Here is a 26,384-nt window from a genome sequence, read left to right on the forward strand (position 1 = left end):
CCACCCTGGCTCAAAAACATTCTTTGACTAACCTAGATTTTTATACTTTTCTTAAAATAAAAGTCGCAATCGCTAAGGTTCATCTGCATCCTTCCTCTTCTACCATTTCTCTTTTTCATATATGGACTAAATCTGGTCACGTGGCCTCCAAAATATATACGTTTTTATCATCTGCTAGTCTGCCCACACATACGGTGACTCAACAAAAATGGTTACACCATTTTGATCATGAAGTCACGGAGCATATTTCTTCAGACACCTGGCAATTGATTGGTAAATTCTCCCTTCGGAATAAAATTGCCCCATCATTAATACAATCTAAATTTTTCTCTATCAACCTCCTTCATTGGACGCCGGTTTGTCTACACTCGCTCAATCTCAAGGATGACAATTTATGCTGGAGCTGTGGATTGCTGAAAGGCGATTTTCAGCATATGTTTTTTGAATGCGCTCTTCTTCAACCTTTTTGGCACCTCATTCATAAACATCTATCTCTCATCTTTGGTATTGAGTTCCAACTTTCATTTCCTTTAATCTTACTGGGTCCACTGGCTGCCCCTGTTCCTCTCCCCTTGGCTCCATTGGAGTTACAGTTGATGGATCTCCTTTTGACGGTTGCGGTGAAAGTTATACTTATGGAATGGAAATCCTTTTCCTCTGTTTCCTATCATACATGGTGGGCTTGGGTATCCTTTTTGCGTAGTGCTCACACCTCGGTTGATCAATCTCACTGTTCTCCTTCTATTTCTAGTAGGGTCTGGGAAGCTTTGGATGTTTATATGGATTTGTCATCAAAGGGGTTGATTGCCCAGTTTCCTTTTGATGTACCTGTTTGAGTGGCGTATGGAGCTATGCATGTTTGGTTAGTCCATTGGGAATCCTTCTTTCTCTTTTTCTTCTCTCTTTTTCTCTTTTCTGTCCTCTCTCCCCTTTCAGTTCTTCTCTTGTTCTTTCTTTCTTTCTTCTTTCTATAACCTGATATCCCTCCCTGCCCCCGATTCTAATAATTGATAGTGATACAATTGTTTATCGTTCGAAGAGTGGCCTTTACTTTCTGAGTTCATATACCAGGTTACTGTTCTCTTCGAATGCATTCTCTTAACTTACGCTTTTCACTTAGCCTCTGATTGTTTTGTTCTCCTTAGGCCAATTGTATCACTTTTATTATAATATGTACTACCTTTACTTTGTCACTTCTTTATAAAATAAAATACTTTGAAATCAAAAAAAAGAAAGAGTGGATGAGCTATATACATTAAATTATGTCCCTTTAGGTCAAAAATGTAAGTGTCTATTTGCAAAATGAAATCAACTCCCAATTTCAATATTAGGCCAGGTGGCATGTTACGAATGACAATTTTACCACTATTTAATTTTTATTTTAAGCAATCCCATGTCCTATTTTAAAGAACTAGGGGCCATATGTAGGTGGCCAAATACCAGTTGGTAACAGCCGATTTCGGCCGTTACCGACCGGTATTTGGAGTTTGAGATGTAGGGGCCTTAAAAATTACCGATTTGGTAAATTTACCAATTCGGTAATTTACCGAATCGGTAAATTTACCGAATCTGTAATCTGAGATGTAGGTGGCACTGTAAACAGTGCCACAGGGCCTTAAGGATTCGTTATTTACCACCAACTATTAGTTGGTGGTAATTAACGGATACCTGTGTATATGCAAATCTGTGCATGTACACCTGTGCCATGTGGCACACAAGCACTGATCAGGGGTGCAACAGGGTGTCAAAGTGCCACCCTGCCACCCTTGACTATTCGGTAATTTTACCAAATCAGTATTTACCGATTCGGTAATTGCCATTAATTCCTATGGGCCTCAAGGCCCATAGGAATCACTGCCAATTACCGAATCGGTAAATACCGATTCGGTAATTACCGAATCTTAACGATTCGGTAATTTTTACTGAATATTTACCTACATAGCATTTACCGATTTGTAAATACCGAATCGGTAAAATTCGGTATTTACGAATCGGTAAATACCATTTACCTACATGAGGCCCTAGATGGCCTATTCTCATCTTTCCTATGGGCCAACAAGGAATCAAGACTTGCTCTAGCCGCTTTAAGCTTCCCAAACGAGAAGGAAGGGTTAGCTCTCCCAAACCTGATGGAATACTATTATGAGATCTCTAGTGTCCTCTCTCACTTCCACACAAAGAAATTTGAGGTGAACTCATGTGCAACCTCTTGGATACATTCTTCAACAAGCATTTGCAATGCAATAGGTCTCGCATTTACACAAGTTTGAGCTATTGGCATTGTAAATGACAATGTCTTTTATTTATGTTTTGGTTAATAAAACAAATAAAATGCATTGTCATTTGCAATCCTAATAGCTTAAACGCTCGCAAATGCGAGACCTATTACATTGCAAATGCTTGTTCATATTTACGAAGCGAAGGTGGATCATTAAAAATGATGTGACTATATATCGAAATGAAGTAGCACACTGCCTGGGGCGAACAAAGCGATACAAAAGGGGATGATGGACGGAGCGTTTGAACAAATCAAACACTCACACCCAGTCAACTGATCTGGGTTTCCAAACAAAAAAGTCAAAATGAAAAAAAAATAGGACTGTGGTCAAGGATGTGTGTTTGTTAGAAGGGGACAAAAAGGGTTGGAGGACTGGAAAAGATACATGCAGGAAATAAGCAAAAAGGAAACGGAGGGAGACACATACCTGAAGTGAGAGAAGAGCACATTGAGAAAGGGAAAACATGAGGGCAATACAGAGTGAGGGGAGGATGAAGCACATAGGTCACAGAGAGCAAAAGAGTACTGGTGGGAAAGAGGAGCATAGTGGCAAGAAAAAGCAACATGGAGCACAAGGGGGAGAAGCACACAAGGGAGATATCTGGAAGAAACATGCTTTCTCATGGAGTGCTTAAGCAAAAAGAAAAAGTAGTGCTCTAAAAGTGTGCAGTGGAAGGACACAAGTAAAGAGGTTATGTTCCACAGGAGGGATAAACACAAGATAGACAAGGCAAGCCATCAAATTAGAAGTAAGCAAGTTAAAGTGACACTTAAATCAACCAATTGTAAGCAATGGGTGGGCTTTAAGCCTAATGTAAGTTCTTGGTAAGCTGGCAATAGCTGTTTTCCAACCAGATATATTGCGCTATCTGGTAGCCTCTACCTAAATAATAAAAAGAAGGCCCCTGAATGCAAGCAATGAAAAGACACAAGTCATCCAGTCAAGGTACAGTAAAGAATAATTCACAAACATTCCAGACACCTCTGCATATACAGATTTTTACTTGCACACATCCCACGCATATGGAGAACACATTGTTGCTAAAGAATGGAATGACGTGCCGCCACCGAGTAGAGTCTCTCCCTTACTAATAGTCCCACTAGGCTCTAAGTGTGTCTAGACTCATACCTGTTCAGCACTGGGATACCCTAGCAGGTGACAGTGCCCTCTACAAATTTGCGTGACATAACACCCATGCCGCTGGTAGCGCTGGAGATACCCCAGTCACAAGGCAGACTGATGTCTCAGAAAAGTCTGTCAAGCTATACCAGGCTCACTCCTGTAAAACTTCTGTAGTCTCCTGTGAGGTCGAACCTATGAAAGGCCATTGGGAACCTGATCATATTTCAGTGTCATACAAGCTCTTGTTTGCGATAGGCTGGTTGAACATCGCTTAAGTGACACAGCGGATATGTATCTTTGGAGCTGACTAAAACACATCAGGTGGCAGATGGATCTTTTAACAGAGTACAGGTTTGGCTGGCGCTTCCTTTAAAGGGTTGGCGGAGCTGGGGCAGATTCACCCACCATGACCTATGTATCTGAAAGGCTGGTTGGACTGATGCAATCAGGCACTAACGTCATCAAAACCACTACAAAGTAGGTGAGGTCCCAATCTCTCTCACAGCGATCACCATCCTTTCATGTCCTTAAGACCACCCTAAGCTGTCCACAATTTCCTGCTCTCCTCTCTCTGCAGGTTTTCTTTTCCTTCGTTCAACTGCACTGAAAACTGCCTGTAGTGAGCCTGTAGACATGGTAGGTAACTTTTGCACATCTAGGGCTCACCTCACCAACCCTTTGACTATTATACAGGAAGGGTTGTATGGGTCCACTTAGAGAAAGCTGCTTTATGAGAGACACATCATAATTATATTTTAAACTAGTTGGACCAGGTGCTTGGATTTCAACCGCAGTGCCTCTCACCCTCACCATATTATCCCGTACTCTTTCTTCTAGTTTCATTGCCTCTTCCACTGACAGCCCCACCGTTTCACCCTTTTTCATACCGACAACGCGCATATTACAGTCATGCACAAAACATGACAAAAATGCTACCATTTGTAACAAAACCCCATTGCTGCCTCGACAGAGCTGTGAGGAGGGGTCGCTGTGCTCAGAAACAGTGTTTGGGGGAAAGGATTCGCTAGAAGTGTTGACCCCCGTTACTGGACGTCCTGAAAGCGCAATGAGCTTGTAAATAAGCCCTGGAATCTCTTCAATGTTCTATCACCTGGTTCAAAAGTTACCATGGGAGTCTAGGCACTGCTGTGACCTCCCCAGCTCATACCTGCAGTGTCACATCTATCAGGCTAGGCACTGGATACTTTTGAAGAATTTGCCCACCCAGCGCAATGGTAACATTTCTCTTGCGTTTATACCAATAGTTGCATTTCCGTCACTTGGTGAGGAAGGCGTTCTCAGATTCCAGCTGCTGCCCTGTGACCTCTCAACCCTCTACCTAAAAAAACATACGGGTGGCGCAAGGGGCTTGTAAATAAGCCCCTCCATTTTATAAGTAGAGGGTTGAGAGGTCACAAGACAGCAGTTAAAATCTGAGAAGCCTTTCTCACACAGTGACGGAAATGTACTGTTATTGGAAGCACTTGGTTATGACTCAAATTGGCTGCAGTGTGTAACGTGCGATGGTCTCTGTGCACCGCAAACATTTTCTCCCTAAAGAACAACATGCTTCTGCGGTTACTCCTTGTCCCTGGATCCCAGCTAAACGTTAATATTTTAACTGACTTTGCCTCCGTTTATCTAACTGTACACAGTTAAAATTGCAGAGCCCAAAATAATACTGGTTGACTTGTTTCCCGAATATTTTTTTTTAAACGCAAAGTGACCGTCGATGCCCCTGAATTGAGCAGAGAATTCCATAGTCTGTCTCTGATGTCTAAAGTATTTTATTTTGTGGCTCCACCATGCCTGGCCCACTTATGCCATCATTTTAAAAGTTGCAGGAACGTGCGATAACGCGAGGTGTTCTGTTTCAAATACCAGATCTCCCAGCAGAAACTAAATTTGAGGACTCCGGAAGCTGCAATTCAGACACCAGGCCAGAGCCCGTCCTATCTACTATCTACGGGTACCACGCTACAGTACCTCTTGCTGTAAAGCCACCCTCAACCACGAGAGAGAGTATAAAATGCAAGGACGACAGAATACTATTAACAAGCGCGGCTGCAAAAATGAAAGTGGCCCACGCAGCAAATCGTGTGGCTGGTTAATTAAATAAACAAGCACTGTCCCTAAAGTAAAAGAGGACCGTGCTGCAAACAACAAAAAAGAGTGCTCACTGACTTATGGAGAACATGGGTGTAATGCCGCAAGTAAATGATCCAGTCCTGATGGGCCATCCCAAAAGGACTCAAGTATGTTTCGTCATCGGTTGGGAACACCTGGTGAGTGTGTTCATAAAGCCCTCACCCACCAACCTAGTTGGTGGCATGCTTCATCATCGGGCCCACCCAGTGACACCTAGCGTGCCCCGGGTGTGCTTCGACGCCTGATTACAGCGGAGCTGGTGTGTTGCTGAGTGTGCAGTGAAGATAGTAAAGAAAGTGATGTTTAAAACGGCTTGGCGGGGGTCCCAGTACCCGAGGGTAGGATTAAACTTTAATACCTGGGCCTCCGTCAGCGGTTAAAAAATAAGGCTGGAGGATGTTAGAGGCGAGTTACGACCTCCCACATCCAATGGGTCAACATGTTTCAGCCAGTGCCTTATGTCTAAGCTGGCTTTCTTCAGGACCTAAATAAAAAGGTGAGTGTAAATAAACTAGAGGGTGTGTGATACAGACTATGTGTCTACACGCCCTAAAGTGTTTATCTATGTGTGAGAGGGGGGATTCCCTTCTCAAGACCACCTCATGGTTGAGAGGTGGCAAGGGCTTGACCAGCTTTACTGGACCGAGCCTTCTTTGGACCTGTAGTGCCTCCTTCGCGACCGGTATGCGAAGGAGGCACTACAGTTCTCTTTGTCCTATTCATACAGCCCCTGGCAGTAGCCATCAGGCAAAAAGCGATGCAAACTGCACTTATACAAGGCATGACTAATATAAAACTACATGCCAATGATATTCTGTGCCTCAAATCTGGGGAGAACATTCAAAAGGAAATATTGGGGATCTTTTCAGACTTTCAAGCACTCAGTTGCTATACAATAAATAATGTTAAGACAGAAATGTTATTGTGCAATTGCTCAGATAGGACAGTACTACCAAGTTTCCAATTACTACAAGACTCTAGACCCAATAGGTACTTAGGGTTTTATGTGTCAGAAAGAGTGGATGAGCCATATACATTAAATTATGTCCCTTTAGGTCAAAAATGTAAGTGTCTATTTGCAAAATGAAATCAACTCCCAATTTCAATATTAGGCCAGGTGGCATGTTACGAATGACAATTTTACCACTATTTAATTTTTATTTTAAGCAATCCCATGTCCTGTTTTAAAGAACTAGGGGCCATATGTAGGTGGCCAAATACCAGTCGGTAACAGCCGATTTCGGCCGTTACCGACCGGTATTTGGAGTTTGAGATGTAGGGGCCTTAAAAATTACCGATTTGGTAAATTTACCAATTCAGTAATTTACCGAATTGGTAAATTTACCGAATCTGTAATCTGAGATGTAGGTGGCACTGTAAACAGTGCCACAGGGCCTTAAGGATTCGTTATTTACCATCAACTATTAGTTGGTGGTAAATAACGGATACCTGTGTATATGCAAATCTGTGCATGTACACCTGTGCCATGTGGCACACAAGCACTGATCAGGGGTGCAACAGGGTGTCAAAGTGCCACCCTGCCACCCTTGACTATTCGGTAATTTTACCAAATCAGTATTTACCGATTCGGTAATTGCCATTGATTCCTATGGGCCTCAAGGCCCATAGCAATCAATGGCAATTACCGAATCGGTAAATTTCAGATTCGGTAATTACCGAATCTTAACAATTCGGTAATTTTTACTGAATATTTACCTACATAGCATTTACTGATTTGTAAATACCGAATCGGTAAAATTCGGTATTTACGAATCGGTAAATACCATTTACCTACATGAGGCCCTAGATGGCCTATTCTCATCTTTCCTATGGGCCAACAAGGTATCAAGACTTGCTCTAGCCGCTTTAAGCTTCCCAAACGAGAAGGAAGGGTTAGCGCTCCCAAACCTGATGGAATACTATTATGCAAATTTTGCACATAATAAGCACAGATTCCATAACCATTTTAATTTGTCAGATATAGATAACTTTTTATGATAAACATATTGAGCAAATACAAAATCGTAGACCTTAAGAGGATAGTGAAGAACCCTAAGAAAGTACGATACAAGGTCCTCCAGTGGTTTCTAAAACAAAAAGCCCAACTATTGAAGTATTATGGAATTCCTCAGATAAATAGCTGTACATGTTTGGCCGATTTATACGCCAGGGAAGACAGGTTGCTGCAACCTGGCGTATTAAAGAAATGGGAGGAGAATGGGTACAGACATGTGGTAGACTTTCTCAACTCAGATTCCTGGAAAAAATGGCCAGAGATAGAGCTTCATTCTGTAAATATGCTTCAGTGGTCGTTTATGCAAATTAAGCACTTTTTAGAAAATACTGATCTAACAGCACAAAGAGCAAGATTAGAACTAAGTGATGCGCTACTTGAAACAACAAACAAGCGGTCAATAAGAATTAAAACTCTACTGCCTTTGAAAAAGCCTGAGAAAAATGGCAAGAAAAAGAAGACCTCCAGATATTGAGAGCGGTCTGAAATAAAATCAACAAATTTAATGCCACAAAAATAGGAGGCGCCTATTTCAGGAGAAAGCACTTTTATACAAAATGGTTAATTCACAGGACTCCATCCTTTCTCTAAAATATACACCCTTAGATTGAAGATAGATGTTTTCGCTGTTCTGAAGAGGGAGGAGGTACCTGGACCCATATTGTCTGGGATTGTCCAAAGATCAAGCAAATATGGGAAGCAATGGAGAAACACCTTAGAATTACCTCAGGACATGCATTAACCATTGACAAGTATATTGCAATTCTGAGGTGCTCATCAAACATAATCTATACATATATAAACGAATATATGTCTGTCTGTCTGTTTGTCCTTTATGCATTACTACACCATTCATCCGATCGCCATGAAACTTTGGGAAGTTGTTGAGTACACTCCCGGGTAGGTTTCTGGCATATGCATTAGTACACCATTCATCCGATCGCCATGAAACTTTGGGAAGTTGTTGAGTACACTCCCGCGAAGGTTTCTGGCATATGCATTACTACACCATTCATCCGATCGCCACGAAACTTTGGGAAGTTGTTGAGTACACTCCCGCAAAGGTTTCTGGCATAACATTCTTTTAAATATGGCCCCCCCATGGCACTCATAATCTTTCGAATACTGAATTTCTCCATTTATGTATCCACAAGCACTCGAATAAATAAATAGAATTAAAACGACACTTTGAAATGTTTTCCATATTAAAATGAATACGTTTCAATAAAGTTTCCTTGAATTTCCTTTCTTCTGAGATCGCAGCAACGCGCGTCGGGTAAGCCATGAAACTTTGGGAAGTTGTTCAGTACACTGCCGCGAAGGTTTCTGGCATATGCATTCCTACACCATTCATCCGATCGCCATGAAACTTTGGGAAGTTGTTGAGTACACTTCCGCGACGGTTTCTGGCATATGCATTAATACACCATTCATCCGATGGGGACGGAGGGTCGGCCGAGCACAGTGATCGCACAGACAGGTAACTTCCCCCCCACAGATGGACACCACACAAAGCTTATGGTAACACCTTTTATAGGCACTTCGGGTAGTAGAGTGGTACAATACAGGGCGATCAGGACACGATGATCCTCTCAATTCTAGTCTCTAGTAAGGGAAGGGGGTAGCGGGACAGTCTTGGTACCCACGGGTACGGGTGTGTAACGGTGATAGCTCACAATCCTCGAGCTCGGTGTTCGGATGGGTCAGACCGCGGCAGCGCCGGCAGGTCCCGAAGAGGTCGTAGGTGGCACGGGCCGCGGCAGCGCCAGCAGGTCCCAACGAGGATGAAGGTTACAACGGGCCGCGGCAGCGCCAGCAGGTCCCACGAGAATGCAGGTTGCAACGGGCCGCGGCAGCGCCAGCAGGTCCCACGAGGATGAAGGTTACAACGGGCCGTGGCAGCGCCAGCAGGTCCCACGAGAATGCAGGTTGCAGAGGGCCGCGGCAGCGCCAGCAGGTCCCACGAGGATGAAGGTTACAACGGGCCGCGGCAGCGCCAGCAGGTCCCACGAGAATGCAGGTTGCAGAGGGCCGCGGCAGCGCAAGCAGGTCCCACGAGGATGAAGGTTGCAGAGGGCCGCGGCAGCGCCAGCAGGCAGGACAATAGTTCACAAGGCAGGGCTGTGGCAGCGCCAACAGTCCGTCAAGGATGAGTTCGTCGCGGTGTCTCTCGACTCCAGGATACAACTGCCTTCCTGTCCTGGGGCTGCCTCAGTTATAGGTCTGGCGCCCTTTGATGTCCGGACCCTCGCTCTTGGAGGTCGGGAGGTCTGGGATGAGGGAGTCCAGACACCCAGCAGGGGGGTGGAGCCAGCGCCCGAGGAGGCTGGGGGTGCTCTTCACCTGGCGGGGGAGAGCCGTCGACACTTCGTACTCCCATTGACCTGCCAAGTGGGCCGTTCACCTCCTGGGTGGAGGGTGGTGCCGGGATGTCGGGGCCTGGTCAGGCCCAGGGTTGGGGTCGGGCTGAGGCCGCGCGGCCGCGTGGTGCCGTGTCCAAGATGGCGGCTGGGCCGGGCAATGGTGCTGACGGTGGCCCGGGCCCTGTCCTGCGGGGAGGGAGCGAGCCCTTCATGTGGCCTGTCCAACATGCGTCCCCCCCAGCTGAAGGCGGGGAGAGTCACCCATCTTCTTGGGGACTTTCCTCGTCGAGGCGGAAAAAGCGGGACAGGCCATCCGCGTTGGCGTGGTCTTGGCCGGGTCGATGTTCCACAGTGAAGTCCATCCCCTGCAGGGAGATGGACCAACGTAGTAGTTTCGGGTTTTCCCCCCGCATCTGCATGAGCCATTGCAGGGGTCGATGATCGGTCTGGACCCGGAAGTGGGTGCCGAAGAGATAAGGCCGGAGCTTTTTGAGGGCCCACACCACGGCGAAGGCCTCCCTCTCGATGGTGCTCCAGCGTCGTTCTCGGGCCAGGAGCCGTCTGCTGATGAAAGCCACTGGCTGGTCAAGTCCTTCGGGGTTCAGCTGGGAAAGGACTGCCCCAATGCCATGGTCGGAGGCATCTGTTTGGACGATAAATTCCCGACTGTAGTCGGGGGCCTGGAGCACCGGGGCGGAGCACATGGCGGCCTTCAGCTTCTCGAAGGCCGCTTGACAGTCTGGGGTCCAGTTGACCTTCTTTGGTTGGTTTTTGGAGGTGAGTTCCGTGAGGGGCCCTACGATGCTGCCATAGTCCCTCACGAACCGTCGGTAGTAGCCCGTGAGTCCCAAGAAGGCGCGGACCTCGGTCTGGGTGATGGGGGACTGCCACGACTGGATGGCCGCGATCTTGAGTTGCAGAGGGGCCACCAGACCGCTTCCCACCTGGTGCCCGAGATAGGTCACGGACCCCTGGCCAATTTGGCATTTGCTGGCCTTGATCGTGAGGCCAGCTCGTTGGAGGGCCTGTAGCACCTCGCGGAGGTGGTGGAGGTGGTCGGACCAGTGGTGGCTGTACACAGCGATATCGTCCAGGTAGGCGGCGCTGAATCCTTCGAGTCCTGCCAGGACCTGGTTTACTAGCCGCTGAAAGGTTGCTGGGGCATTCTTCATGCCGAATGGCATGACCTTGAAGTGATAGTGGCCATCCGGGGTAGAGAATGCAGATCGTTCTTGGGCCCGGGGTGTGAGACCGATCTGCCAGTAGCCCGCTGTTAGGTCGAAGATGCTGAGGTAGCGGGCAGCTCCCATGCGGTCGATTAGTTCATCTGCTCGGGGGATGGGGTGTGCGTCTGTTCTGGTGACCGCATTCAAGCCCCGGTAGTCGACGCAGAACCGGAGCTCCGGCGTGGCGCCGGGGGCGGCCGCTTTGGGGACCAGTACCACTGGGCTGGCCCAGGGGCTGTCTGAGGGCTCGATGATCACGAGTGTGAGCATCTTGGCCACCTCCTCTTGGATGCAGGCCCGTACCCGATCTGGTACGCGGTAGGCCCGATGGCGGATAGGGGGACTGTCTCCCGTGTCCACGTCGTGTAAGCACCAGGGGGTGACCCCTGGGGTGAGGGAGAACAGGGTGGAGAACTGTAGCAGGAGGACTCGGCAGCCTTGGCGCTGTTCCAGGGTGAGGGCCTCCGAGAGTCGGACCCCGTCCACGGAGCCGTCCTTCTCCCGTGACCGTAGGAGGTCAGGGAGGGGTTCGGAGTCCTCCTCGGTTCCATTGTCGGTTGCCATCAGGAGGCTGAGTTCGGAGCGTACAAAGTGGGGTTTCAGTCTATTAGCGTGGAGGACCCGGAGAGGGTTTCGGGAAGATTCCATATCGATGAGATAGGTGACAGGGCTCTTGCGCTCGATTACTTTGAAGGGCCCCGTCCATTTGTCTTGCAGGGCGCATGGTTCGGTGGGAGACATTACCCACACTTGTTGACCGGGTTCAAATTCGATGGAGGATGCATTTCTATCGTACCACCTTTTCATGTCCTCCTGACTGGCCTCCAGGTTTGCTTTTGCCATCTCTCCGAACCTTCTGGTCTGGTTGCGGAGGGTTAGGAGGTACTTGAAAACATCTGGAGGGTTCTTTAGAGGGGGCATTTCCCAGCCTTCTTTGACTAGGCTGAGCGGGCCTCGCACCGGGTGTCCATACAAGAGTTCGAAAGGGCTGAAGCCGAGGGACTTCTGGGGGACTTCTCGGTAGGCAAAGAGAAGGCACGGTAGTAGCACATCCCACTGGCGACGGAGGGGCTCTTCCAACCCCCCAATCATCCCTTTGAGCGTGCGGTTGAACCGCTCAACCAGTCCGTTCCCTTGAGGGTGATAGGGGGTCGTGAATCGGTAGGTGACCCCACACTGTTGCCAGAGGGACTTCATGTATTTTGAGATAAAGTTCGTACCCCTGTCGCTGACGACTTCTCGGGGGAAGCCCACTCGAGAGAAGATCCCCATCAAGGCTCGACCCACTACTGGGGCTGTTATCGTACGAAGGGGGACCGCCTCAGGATAGCGGGTAGCGTGATCCACCAGGACCAGGATGAAGCGATGTCCCTGTGCTGTTCGGGGGTCCAGGGGCCCCACAATGTCTATTCCCACCCTTTCGAACGGGGTGGTCACCACGGGGAATGGTTGTAGGGGTGCCTTGAGTTTGCGGCCGCTCTTCCCACTGGCCTGGCAGGTCGGGCAGGACCGGCAATGGTTGGATACGTCGCTCCTCATTTTGGGCCAAAAAAAGTGAGTCACCAGGCGGTGGTAGGTCTTGTCTTGGCCCAGGTGCCCGGCCAGGGGGACATCGTGGGCTAGGTTCAACAGGAAGTCTCTGAAGTGGAGGGGCACCACCAGCACTCGCCCGGCCCCCAGTTCTGCGATTTTCTGTTCGCTGTACAAGAGATCATTGTCCCAATAAACCCAGTGGGCCCCGGTGGTGTCTCCTTGGCTCTGGGCGAACGCTTGCTGTCGCAATCCCTCGAGGGAGGGGCAGGTCTTTTGCTCCTGCCGGAATTGTTCCTGGGTGGGCCCTCCTTCTTGACGCCACTGAGCCAGGTCGGGAAGCTCGGGGGGCTGTGTGGACCCCTCTGGGGTGGGGTCCGGGTGGTCGGTCTGGAGGAAGTCTTCTTCTGGAGTGATCGAGGGCGGAGGCGCTGCCCATTCTGGTTCTTCTGGTCTAGGGATGGTGCGGGTGGCCATGGACCGGGTGGTTACGCATGCCCAGTCCGGGAGACCCAACATCCCCAGATGCTCTCTTCTTTCCACAGCGGCCCACGGGGAGCTCTCGAGATCGTTCCCCAGGAGGCAGTCTACGGGGGCATCGTCACGGACAGTTGCTTTCAGCATGCCGGACACTCCTCCCCATTCGAAGGGGACGCAGGCCATCCGACACAGGCTCTCCGAGTTGTCGGCCGATCGGACGGGGCAAAGTACGTTTGGTAGGATTTGTTCTGGGGTCACCAGGTGACAGCGGACGGCCGTCACACTGGCCCCGGTGTCACGCAGGGCCTCGGCCTTGCGCCCATTGATGCTCACCCATTGGCTGTACTTCCGAGTGTTGGCGGGCAGGGGAGTCCGCGGGACCATGTCTCTTCCTCCCAGGCATGCCAGGGTCATGGCGGCGGGTTCCCACTCGAACTGCTCCGACTCATAGGTCTCCGTGTCTTCGGAGATTTGTTCTTCTCCCAGGGCGGCGGCCGCCATCTGGCGGGGCCCGGGGACCTGGTTCTTCGGGCAGGTCGGGTCACTGGCATAGTGGCCGACTCGCTGGCATCGATGACACGTCACGTTAGCTCGGAACCCCGGGCGCATCGGGGGGTTTCCCCGGCCTGCTGGAGCCGGGGTGGCGTTAGTGAGTGCGGCCGGGGCGGCGTCTCTGCCCCGGCCTCCTCCTCCTCCTCGGGGACGATGGTGACCTTGGTTGGTTCTGTTCTGCTCATTCGGCCCACTCCGGGCCACTCGGGTGCTCTCCCACCGGTCAGCCTCGGTGGCGAGCTGCCGGGGTTCAGTCAATTTACTGTCGAGGAGGTGCTGCCTGAGCTCGACAAAGCAGTTGTTGGAGAGGTGCTCCCATACAATGAGATTGAAGAGTTGTTCGTAAGTGGTTACGTTGTTACCCTTGATCCACCCCTCGAAGGCTCGGCTGAAATAGTTCACGTATTCCAACCACGTCGTACCTGGGATCCGGGTGCAGTTGCGGAACCTCTGGCGGTACATTTCGGGTGTAAGTCCATATCGACTGAGGAGGGCGGCCTTCATATGGTCATAGGACGTCATTTGATGGTCCGGAAGCTGCAGCAGGGCATCACGACCCTCGTTGACGAATCTCCCCCATAGACCGGCTCCCCAGTCACTTCGAGCGACCCGGTGGGCGGTCATGGCAATCTCATAGGCTTTGAACCACTGCTGTATGTCGTCGTTCCGGTGATATTCTCGGACCACATCCTTGGGGATGTGGACCTTCTGCTCGGTAGGACCCGGGGAGTGCGGTTGCTCGGGCACCCCTAGGTTTTTGTTCAGTTTGCGTATTTCTATCTCCGCTAGTTTGCACTCGTGCTCGTATGCCAGTCTTTTTTCTTCGAGGTCTCTCTGTCTCTGTTTTTCCTCTCGCTCTTCTCTGAGCCGTAAGTGTTCTAAGTTTATTTTTTGTTCCGCCAGTTTCAATTCTCCGTCTAATCTGAGTCGTGCCAAGTCTAACTCGTGTAATCTATTTTTTTCCCGCTCCTGGATCTCTTCATGGGAGGGGCCTGGTCTCCGTTCCTCCGTCCGGGTGGTGTTGACTTCCGGGGCTGCGGGGTCCCGGGGGGTTGCGGTATTTGTCTCTGTCCAGGCCTCTAGGGCGTTTTTGAAGTCTTCTTTTGTGCTTAGCCCGGTGGTAGCAATGCCTAAGTCCATGCAAAATTGTTTGAGCTCTCGGTGGTTGTATTCTTCCAGCTTTTCCATCTGGAACTTCTCCGCCGATCCGCTCTCTTTGGTCGTCATTGTGGTTTTAGTCGTAGGGTGAGTTACTGTCTGTACGGTACGCGTTGGTTCGGATCGCGCCGCTAGCCACCAATGTTAGACGGGGACCTGGAGGGTCGGCCGAGCACAGTGATCGCACAGACAGGTAACTTCCCCCCCACAGATGGACACCACACAAAGCTTATGGTAACACCTTTTATAGGCACTTCGGGTAGTAGAGTGGTACGATACAGGGCGATCAGGACACGATGATCCTCTCAATTCTAGTCTCTAGTAAGGGAAGGGGGTAGCGGGACAGTCTTGGTACCCACGGGTACGGGTGTGTAACGGTGATAGCTCACAATCCTCGAGCTCGGTGTTCGGATGGGTCAGACCGCGGCAGCGCCGGCAGGTCCCGAAGAGGTCGTAGGTGGCACGGGCCGCGGCAGCGCCAGCAGGTCCCAACGAGGATGAAGGTTACAACGGGCCGCGGCAGCGCCAGCAGGTCCCACGAGAATGCAGGTTGCAACGGGCCGCGGCAGCGCCAGCAGGTCCCACGAGGATGAAGGTTACAACGGGCCGCGGCAGCGCCAGCAGGTCCCACGAGAATGCAGGTTGCAGAGGGCCGCGGCAGCGCCAGCAGGTCCCACGAGGATGAAGGTTACAACGGGCCGCGGCAGCGCCAGCAGGTCCCACGAGAATGCAGGTTGCAGAGGGCCGCGGCAGCGCCAGCAGGTCCCACGAGGATGAAGGTTGCAGAGGGCCGCGGCAGCGCCAGCAGGCAGGACAATAGTTCACAAGGCAGGGCTGTGGCAGCGCCAACAGTCCGTCAAGGATGAGTTCGTCGCGGTGTCTCTCGACTCCAGGATACAACTGCCTTCCTGTCCTGGGGCTGCCTCAGTTATAGGTCTGGCACCCTTTGATGTCCGGACCCTCGCTCTTGGAGGTCGGGAGGTCTGGGATGAGGGAGTCCAGACACCCAGCAGGGGGGTGGAGCCAGCGCCCGAGGAGGCTGGGGGTGCTCGGCACCTGGCGGGGGAGAGCCGTCGACACTTCGTACTCCCATTGACCTGCCAAGTGGGCCGTTCACCTCCTGGGTGGAGGGTGGTGCCAGGATGTCGGGGCCTGGTCAGGCCCAGGGTTGGGGTCGGGCTGAGGCCGCGCGGCCGCGTGGTGCCGTGTCCAAGATGGCGGCTGGGCCGGGCAATGGTGCTGACGGTGGCCCGGGCCCTGTCCTGCGGGGAGGGAGCGAGCCCTTCATGTGGCCTGTCCAACACACTCGAATAAATAAATAGAATTAAAACGACACTTTGAAATGTTTTCCATATTAAAATGAATACGTTTCAATAAAGTTTCCTTGAATTTCCTTTCTTCTGAGATCGCAGCAACGCGCGTCGGGTAAGCCATGAAACTTTGGGAAGTTGTTCAGTACACTGCCGCGAAGGTTTCTGGCATATGCATTCCTACACCATTCATCCGATCGCCATGAAACTTTGGGAAGTTGTTGAGTACACTTCCGCGACGGTTTCTGGCATATGCATTAATACACCATTCATCCGATCGCCAGGAAACTTTGGGAAGTTGTTGAGTACACTCCCACGAAGGTTTCTGGCATACATTTTTTTTAAATATCGGCCCCCCAGGGCCTCATAATCTTTCGAATACTGATGTATGCACCAGACGGAAGAACAAAAAGTCGTGTATCCACAAACACTCGAATAAATAAATAGAATTAAAATAACACTTTGAAATGTTTTCCATATTAAAATGAATAAGTTTCAATAAAAATGACACAATGTAAATTGAATGTTATCATAACGAGTTTCTTTGAATTTCCTTTCTTCGCAGATCGCAGATCGCAGCAACGCGAGACGGGTAAGCTAGTGACAAATAAAATACAGGAGGAATGTTTATTTATAGCTGCCCTGGTGGCAAGATCGTTAATTCTCCAGAATTGGCAAAGTAACACTGTACTAAATACACAAATATTTTAACAAGAGGGTCCGAGGGATGAAATATTTAAAGACCAGATAGTGTTCTGTCCCCAACCAACAGTACGTAACAACACAAAGAAACTAACGGTCTATACAAATGAGATAGAGTCAGACAGAAACCACAGTGAGAACTAGGGTCAAAAAACAAACCGTTCAAGCATTAGGAAAGAATCCCATCAGCCCACCCAAATGGCAGAACTTCTTCATCTGGGATTCCTTGTGGATGACATTCTCAGTACAGTTGGCTCTCTGAAGTAGACAACTGTTCTGGACTGAAACCCCAGGAATGCATATAGTCACAACTATGGTGGTGCTGAGAAAATTTGCAGTGTTGAAGAAGTGCAGTTTAAAATTGACTACTTATGATACCTCAAAACTTTAATACACGCTATCATAGTGTCAAGCTTAAAAACAGTGTGCAGATAGTTTTGGAAAAATAGCTATTCGGATGTTAAGTACAGGGTCGACATGTTTCAGCCATACGGTTAAATTTCAACCTAAGGCTTTCGTCAGGACCGAAATATAAACACTACTGCAAATATTGAAAAACTGTGCAAGAAATAAATTTTACAAGAGATAAATTTTAACAACTCAAATAGCTCAGTGCAGTGCACCCTACCATACTCTGTGAAATCCAGGTTATAAGGCGTGTTTCACAGAAGTCTCAGATTCATTCCTAGAAATATAAATACAGAATAGTAAAGAAAAATGACTGTAGGCTCACTGGTATCTGCCAAACAATGTCTCAAGAAATTTACAGAAAACATTTTTTGAAATACATTAGAGAATTACAAAACATACCACTATGGTTTAAAAAGTAAATAAAGATGACTCACCCATCATTATGTGGGAGCACATCTCACCTCACCTGGCGACTGCTCAGGGAATGAGGCCCCGCTCTATATGTGGGTAAAGAAGGTAGGTAGACAGAGTAAGTATCCCTATCTATATCTTTCCCATCTTATATATAGAAACTTATATTGCAAATCTAGACCCCAGACCATCGCCTAGAACAGGCAAACCCTCGACAAAGATGTGCTTAGGACTCTCAATATTCAGAAACGAACAAGCCAGCACATTCCAAACCCATATTAGCAGTGGGTAGAAGTGCAGGATGCCCCTTGGATAATGCTCGGGCTTGTTTATCACAACTCAAGCAATTGTATACATCTATGTGTAAACATTGCTACCGACTTAGCCGGTACGTAATAGATTACAAACTGATGTCTTTGCCTCAAAGCTGGAACCTTCTAAGATGCATAAATAGCACAATATCTTTAAAGGAAATGGCACACCAAGGCCTAAAACAATGATTTGTCTGTACAAGCCCAACTGCAAAGTGTGCCACGCGAAAGTAGTTTCCCTAAAGAAAAGAATTCCAACCTCCTAAATGCCTCATGGTAATTAACAGGCACTTGACCTTAAAAGCTCTGTAATTAAAGCATGTTGTCCAAGAAAAGCGTTCTAACCTTGTAAATGCCTCATGGTGACTTCACGGCACAAGCAGTAAGGGGATATATAACCCTTGAGGCTCTGTAATAACAGCATGTTGTCCAAGAAACAGAATAACCACCATAGGCCCACTCACCTGTCCGTCGGTACCTCAGGCTTTTCCTAAGCCGAGGGGGAGGTAACCGGCCGGACGGGGAGGGTCTCTTTAAATATTACCTAGTCGGATCCCCGATTGGTGGAATCGATGGCAGCCAACCCGCGAAGAATATTTCAAGGTGCGCGGTGTCCCAGACAACAGTGAATTGTTGCCGGTTGTGACACCGCGCGTCTACTTCCTGGCCAACTTTCACGCATGCGCGCAACAGTGGCACTACCCCGCAGACGCGGGGCGATCTGGGAAAGTTAGTTCTGCCAAATCGAAAGTAGACGAATACCCGCTCTAAAAAACTCCTCTTAGCAAATCAAAAACAGGCGGATCAAAACAAGCAGTGCAATGTGCATCATCATTAAGTAGAATGGGAGATTTATTAGAGGATAGCACACCAGGATATTTCATTCGTGTGATTTATTAAAGGATCTTTCTTTTGTGTGTAGAACAGCAAAGATTGTCTGCTTTGAGGCAGAAATAGAAACGTGCAGAAAGACATGTGTTCCTAGATGATGTAAATACCATGTTCAACGGTCTTGGTACCTTTCGCAAATTCGTGATTTATCTAGTCCAGTAAACCATAAATACAATACCAGACTTACTGGAAGAAATTCGTATAAATACGAATTTATAAAACCATCAGCTCTTAGGAAGTGGCACTTAAGACAAACCATATCTAGCATTAAAGTCTTTAATATAGAAAAGATGAGTGTATGAAACCTCACCATAAGTCCAGGAACCCGGTGGAGCTTGTTAAAATTTAACCAAGCCCACCTATGGCATATATGTTGACATTATTTTGAAAAACAGAGGTCACTCGTAACCAAGAGTATGCCAAAAGGTAGGTCAAACAGGAGGGATAATGTGGCAATGAATCTACAAAATGGTGCATGCAAGGCCGAAATCATCCCACAGTATAGATATGAATGTATGTACTCATAGTGTGATCCATGGAATATCGTGATTTAACCCCTGGCTGTCGCACATAAGCCTAAAAATCCACTTTTGTTCCTTCACGAACAAGTATTTAGATATATCACTCCCATGTGGCGGGATAAATGGCTGCTACAAAACTACCCATTTCATATCTTCCGCCTTGTGCTTGAAATTCAAAACCGAGTAGCTTGTTTGTTGCACCTGATGGTACTCTTATGTTCATTGATTCTCAATTTAACCTTGCGTGTCGTCATGCCTATATATCTCAATAGACATGGGCACGTAATCATGTAAATGACTCTCTCAGTGTTACAATTGGTATGTCTTTTGAGAATCCATGGTCTTCCTGTTCCAATATCTACATGCAATGTTTTTTGTGTCTGGGGACATACTGAACAGGTTCCACATGGGTAATGACCCTGGGCAGCAGGGAGATCCCATACAGGGCCGGACTGGCTACCGGGCGTTTTTGTGTGCTGCAAAGCTGGGGGCTAATATCTCTGCTGTGAGGGATGATTTCGTTGACGGGGACCTGCGTGCCCTTTGAAATAAAAAAAGCAAACAAACTTTGTTCATCACACGCAGGACCCCATCAACGAAATTAGCCCCCAGCTCGGCAGCACACCAAAATGCCCGGTAGCCAGTCCGGCCCTGATCCCATAGCGTGTTAACTGATTCTTGTTCTCTGTTTTTCGGTCTGGTGTGGACTAAGCAGTCACGTAGGCTGGTTCCTCTTTTAAAAGAAAAGAGTGAGGTCGGAATGGAGTTGTTTGTTGTATTTAAGATTCTCCAATGTTTCCGTACCGACCTCTGTACTTGGTTGGACAGAGTGCTAAAAGTGTTGACAAAGGTTAGTCTACCCAAAGGTGGTTTGTCAATAGGTGCCTCCAGGAGTGCATCGCGATTGTTACTGGCAGCCCTTTTAAAACATCTCCATACCAGATGTTTTGGGTATTCTCGGTCTTTAAGTTTAGAAGACAAGTCTTTCGCATATGTCACAAAATCTTACTTATCTGAACAGTTTCTGCGAATTCTCAGAAACTGGCCAACTGGCAGATTTTCCCAAAGAGACTTAGGATGGTGACTATCGAAGGTAAGCAAGGAGTTCCGAGCCATAGGTTTCCTGTACAGTTTTCTCCCCCGCTTCACCTCTGATGGAAAAATCAGAATGTCCGATTGACTGTATTTAACCGTGAATTTTAGATAGCGATTCTTACTATTGAGCCAAGTCTGGAAATCCAAAATGGCTGGTGCAGTACCCCGCCAGACGACCAATATGTCGTCTATGTTTCTCTTCCACAGCACCACCTGATGGAAAAATGGGTTGCTGCGGTTGAGAACACAATCTTGTTCAAATAAATGAACATAAAGATGGTCTCCTCAAATTTGAAAAAATTCTCGGTCATTGCCAGCCGTGCACATTCCATGATGAAATTCACTGGTGAGATGCTGCCAAGGTCTCTAGCATCCAGCAGACTTCTGACGGCCACGAGAGTCTCTTCTTGCGGAATGCAAGTGTAAAGTGATTCGACATTGAAACTGACTAAATAATCAATCTCGACGTCAAAATCAATATCCGGAAGCAGTCTCAGGACATCTTTGGTGTCCTGGAGATAGGTAGGCATAGCCTTAACCAGGGGCCTGAGGAAGTGATCGACAAATGTCGATAAAGTTTCCAATAGTGAACCAATCCCTGAAATGATGGGCTGGCCCGGTGGAGGTCTCTGCACTTTATGAAGTTTAGGCAGGATGTGGATGTAGATCGTAACTGGATATTTAGTAGTCAGGAATTGAGCTTCTTGTACAGTAATCCAACCTTCCGTTCTTGCCTCCTCCACAAGATGTCCACTTTCCATGGCTGGCAGGCTAAACTGCACAAAGTTATAGAGCTGAAGAGACGCTATGTGCTAAGGTCAGGTACACTTATAAAATTTGAGAACCGCTGGAAGTCCATAGGAAGCTAGACAGCGAATTGGGTAAAATTGAATGTTAAAGAGACATAGTGCAATAGGTGTTTTTTCTTTTCTAGATGTGCTTTTCTATAATTCTTAATGGCATTATTGATAGTGATGTGTTTTACGGGTGTACTGCATTTGCATGAATTTGTCAACCAAAATTCAAACTGCACAACGTAAGTAATTTATTTTGTATATGAACAACTGTGAATTGAACTCCCAATAATAAAAATAATAAAAAAATAAAAAAATATATTAGATTTTGAGACAGAGCAAGAAAGAAAGGCATACAAGGGAGAAAGGAGTAGGAAAGCACAGATATAAAAACAGTTCCAATGGGTAAGCAAGGATGTAAAAGCACTGTACTGTACAAGAAGCTCAATTCCTGACCCATAGACCCCTAGACTGGCACCTAAAGAGTCCCACTCCTTGTTTGAACTGGCCTATCCTAGCACCATGCCACCTGGACCGCACCACATGCCGGAAGAACCTTAATGGGAGATGTCTTAGTGACACTCCCAGTGGTGGCCTGCAACATTACAATATGGTGAGGCGCAATGCCCAAATCACTCACCATATAAGCTGGCCGAGGGTCTGAATGTGGTCTCCATCCAGGCATTCTCCTCCTCAGCGCTGCCTCAGGTTGAAAGGGAGGGACTTCCTCCTTGTAAAACCCAAAACCAACCAATCCTCAAGCTGCAACACAGCTCCAGGATTGGATAGCCCACGCTCACCCGGTGCTCATTTTAAGGCTGGGGTCTGCGTCTGCAATCCCTCAGGTGTTTCTCAGCCCTGGGATTGCAGTCTCTGAAGTGCCATGTCAGGTTGGCCGGCTTTAGACAGCCGGCCAATCTGACATGCGAACTGGCAGGGAGCTGCATTAATAGTGCAATTGCACTAATCATCCCTCCCCTCGCACGGTAACAGCGCAAGCCTGGGACACATTAATAAAATGGTATTTATTACCATTTCATTAATGTGTGTGCCTGCTGCACTCGCAGCAGGCGGGCGACGCTCCCACGCCATAACGGAGGAGCCGCCGCTGCTTACTCTCCCTGGGTCCCCATTGTCATTATTTTCATCACCACACTCGTTGATCAACAATTGAACATACTTTGTGTAATCTGTTTTTATTTTTAGTCATCATTGTATACAGCAGCTGCAATATAATAATTTCTACAAACTGTTTTTTTAAATAGCAAAAAATGTCTTTAATGAAACCACCACATTCTTAACAGCTACTTTATTATTTTTACCGCAAAATGCAGACATTACAATTGTATATTATTTAACTGCCTATTTCCAATAATATTTCCAAGTCTTTTTTTTTTTTACTTCTTTGCTATGGCAAATGCACTAATCTGAAAATAACAGAACATAAAATATATTATTTATTGTACAATTTTGTCCGGCAAAACCAGCCTGTGATTGGAGAGACTTAAACAAACTACTGGGTTGGTCTTTTAATATATCATTAAAACTCTTCAAAAGCATTTTGTACCATGTTACACAATAACCTGTTTGGTATTACCTTTCACTCTATTCCAATATATGTATACATAGTCATTCGTCCAAGTGCTGATACGTATGATTTTATGAAAAATATACAACTACATTAAAAATAGCAAAATAAATAAGGAGAATAATTATTCTGTTTCCAAGCCACGCAGGCCCCTGGAATCAAACATGGATCTGTTTTTGATTCTGTGGGAACCATAACTGTGTGATCTGAGTGAAATTACACTGTCATTAGCAGTGGTCCGAGTAAGAATGATTGCCTCAATTGTATAGAGCAAGCCCTAGCACATTTCACCCCCTCTGACCTGCCAGAGGGAGACAACGGTGTTTGCATTGAGGCTTTCTAAAACAGTAATACCCGCTTTTGTAATCTCCAGTGAATTAAGGTCAATGGCGGACAAAAGCAAAGGTCGAGCATGACAAGCCGCTGCACACAAATGCGAAAGAGGGTCTTCGGCATGCGGGGCGATGGAATCAGGCCAAGACAATGGAGGGCAGCGGGCCACTGCACGTGGGGGGAGGCGGGGCCACGTCTTTTCAGCAAGACAAGTCGCGCCACTCACAATGACGTAACTTTTCTGTGAGAAAGAAGGCCAAATCAATACTTCTGGGTTGGATATTCCTTCCAGGGAGCGGAAAACGGGCTCCTGTTTCTGGGCTCTTGGTCACAGATGCCAGCTGCATTAAGTTTTTCCTCAACTATCACTCTCTGAGAGCATTGAACACCCATGAAATAGATCCATTCGGTATATCATACTGTTTGAGATGTGCTGAAAAACCAATTTTCATTTTACATTGCCGCAGTGTTTGTTTTGTTCACGCGATGCAGAATTTAATCAACCTATAAATAAATATAAATTAAGAATCTACGCTGGAAAAATCTAGAAAACTGATTTATATCAAAAAAATAATTTAGCGTTAGGCAGAGCACACGGGGGAAGAGAATGCAATTTCTTGGCGCTATCATGCCCTCAGTCAGACAGTCTTACGTTTTGCAGAATTAGCCTGAGGCTGACTACTGTAGTATGACTAGACTCTGATTTAAATTGCACAGGGTTTGGAGTACTATTTCAGCGTTTTACATTGACTGCTGCATTTCACTCTGGTTTTAAAGCGTGACATCGTCCTTAAACACGTTGATAGTTTATTGCTTTGCCACAGCACTTTAATTGTGCATTTTGGTGATCCATCCTTGTGAGCTTTCTCTTTCACCCAGTGCTGATCACAATCACCCTTTTTTTTCCTTTAGGGCACCCGCACATTAAAAATTGTCTTCAGAATGGGGCATCATAAGTCTACATTACCAATAATCTACATTACAAAGTTTTTGATGACTTGGTATGGCGATTTATATAGACTGCAACATTTTCAAACTATGGTCATTAATGTAAATCAGATACATTTTCTGGTGATCCTGGGAAAGCAAGTGACCTGATGGACAAAGTAATTTGTGGTTGCAAATCTACATTTACGATTGTAATGCCATCACTTATGCCCGACAGCTGGTCACAATTACAAATCTGCAGAGAAAAAATAATTTACTACACCGCTGTTCTCCACTACGAATCATGTCATTTTAAACCCCACACAAGAGATGGAGAGAGAGAAGAGCAGCACATCATTTGCTCTCCCAACTGACTCAAAAACGGGGACCTTTGCCTCCAAAACAGAATGGGCAATGTGAAAACCAAGGGTGTGCAGAGGGAAGATCATGTAAATCCAATTATACACCCACAAAAGTGCCTAATCCATAAGCAATACCCCCACATCATTCGAGTACTACCATTGGCCAAACAAACACACTTTTACTCTTTGCCAGTCTTGAAGTAAGTCAAAAACCACACGAGGCCACTCAGCAGTGGTATCCTACAAAAAATAAGGAATGCAGAGAATGACAATAGGGAAACATGAAAAACAAAATGTAAATGAGTGTCCCATCCAACCACAATTCACAATAGAAATACACGTAGAAATAAGTAAAAATAAAATGTATATAAAATCTAAAAAAAAGTCAAGAGAAATAAATGACTTATGGTAACACATACACATATATGAATATGGCTGACAGCGATACATCGGGAAAGCAACAATAGCAAGCACTCGAAAAGAACCAGAGTCAAACTATCAAGGTGTTGTCCTCTTGAAGAAATCCCAAAGATATGTTGTCTTGAATTATGGACCTGCAAGTACCCTGGCCGAGCTACACAGGTCAAACTGGCTATTTGAAGCACCTATCTAAATAGGTATCAATGATACACAGGGGCATATTTATCCCTTTTTGTGATGCTTTGGCCGGGCAAACTACAAAATCATATTTATGAGGCTGCACAATGCCACTTTGCATGGCTTTGAATTGCCTCATAGATATGAAGTAAGGCAAGGAAGCACAAATCGCTGCTTTGCCTTAGTCAGCTCAAGGGAGGAATTCCATTGGAGTTGCAGTGGGTTTTCCTATACAACAACCATGGATTTTGACACTCACCCAGGTTTAAAAGATCATTTAAAGCTGGTATAATACACCAAAATCTTAAGTCTCCCGGGGATTCACAACAAGCAGAAATAGCTTTTTTTCCCTAGCTTTTTCCTCTTTCTATGTGTGCTGCACCCAGGATTGTTTTTGTTCAGGAAGGTGCACACCTTCCTGCACAAAAATAATCCTGACAACTAGACAGGCACCCTTGCATCATGTTGCTAGGGTGCCTTCATTAACTGTAGGCTACCGAAACAATGCCAGCACAGGGGGAAAGGGCAGAAATGCACAGTATTAGATAAATATGGTTCATTCCTGCCCGTTCACTTTGACGTAGAGCAGGACAGCATGGTGACTTGCTGCGTTGCTATACGCAAAATCCCCATAAATTTGCCCAACAATGTTTTGAATTGCAGTGCCTAGGTACCTATAAATGCGTAAGACCAACCCTGGGTGTGGGCCACAAACAATTGTACGGCTGGGGGAGTAGGTTCTTGTCCAAAGGGTATTCAGCAAAATGTGTGGCAAATGGTTCAATTCCAAACAAATCACGAGGTTGTAGCAACACTGCCAAAACTGGACCTCCTTTCAAATGGAACCATATAGAATTTAGTCCAGCCCAGTTATTCCAGGGAGTATAGCTTCAAAAGCACACCCACTCAAACGCACCAGAGACAGCAGAATAGAGGACACGGTCAACTCCAAAGTGGGGTAATAGTCTCATGTGATGTCTGTTACTGGCTCACATTGGAGTAAATTCCCCTCAGCAGATCCAATGACAAACAGTTCACTCCAACTGCCACACACCTGCAGCAATTCCGGGCTATCCATGCTCAACAATGGCATAGTACACAAATATTCATTGAATTTCAGCAACAGTGTAATTCCTGAAGCAATATATATTTGATAGTTTTCACAATGCTGCAGCAAAGCACTTTTACTAAATATCCACAGTGCCACAGTAAAGCAAACGCGGCTGCTCCTTGGACCCCCAACTGGCTGTAGTCCCAAG

At 47.1% G+C, this 26,384-nt stretch overlaps 1 long non-coding RNA gene across 1 annotated transcript in view; it reads right to left on the reverse strand.

The window, feature by feature from the left end:
* LOC144774873 (uncharacterized) overlaps window positions 1–17,788 on the reverse strand; it is a 35,719-nt gene extending 17,931 nt beyond the window's left edge. Inside the window, exons 1-2 of the long non-coding RNA XR_013600536.1 lie at window positions 17,730–17,788; window positions 17,513–17,569 (exon numbers count right to left, since the gene is read on the reverse strand). This is a non-coding gene — a long non-coding RNA (uncharacterized LOC144774873). The remainder of the gene's footprint in view (window positions 1–17,512; window positions 17,570–17,729) is intronic.
* Between the last annotated feature and the right edge of the window lie 8,596 nt (window positions 17,789–26,384).

The sequence above is a fragment of the Lissotriton helveticus genome, chromosome 1_1 (assembly GCF_964261635.1).
Source record: "Lissotriton helveticus chromosome 1_1, aLisHel1.1, whole genome shotgun sequence".
Taxonomy (NCBI): Eukaryota; Metazoa; Chordata; class Amphibia; order Caudata; family Salamandridae; genus Lissotriton; species Lissotriton helveticus.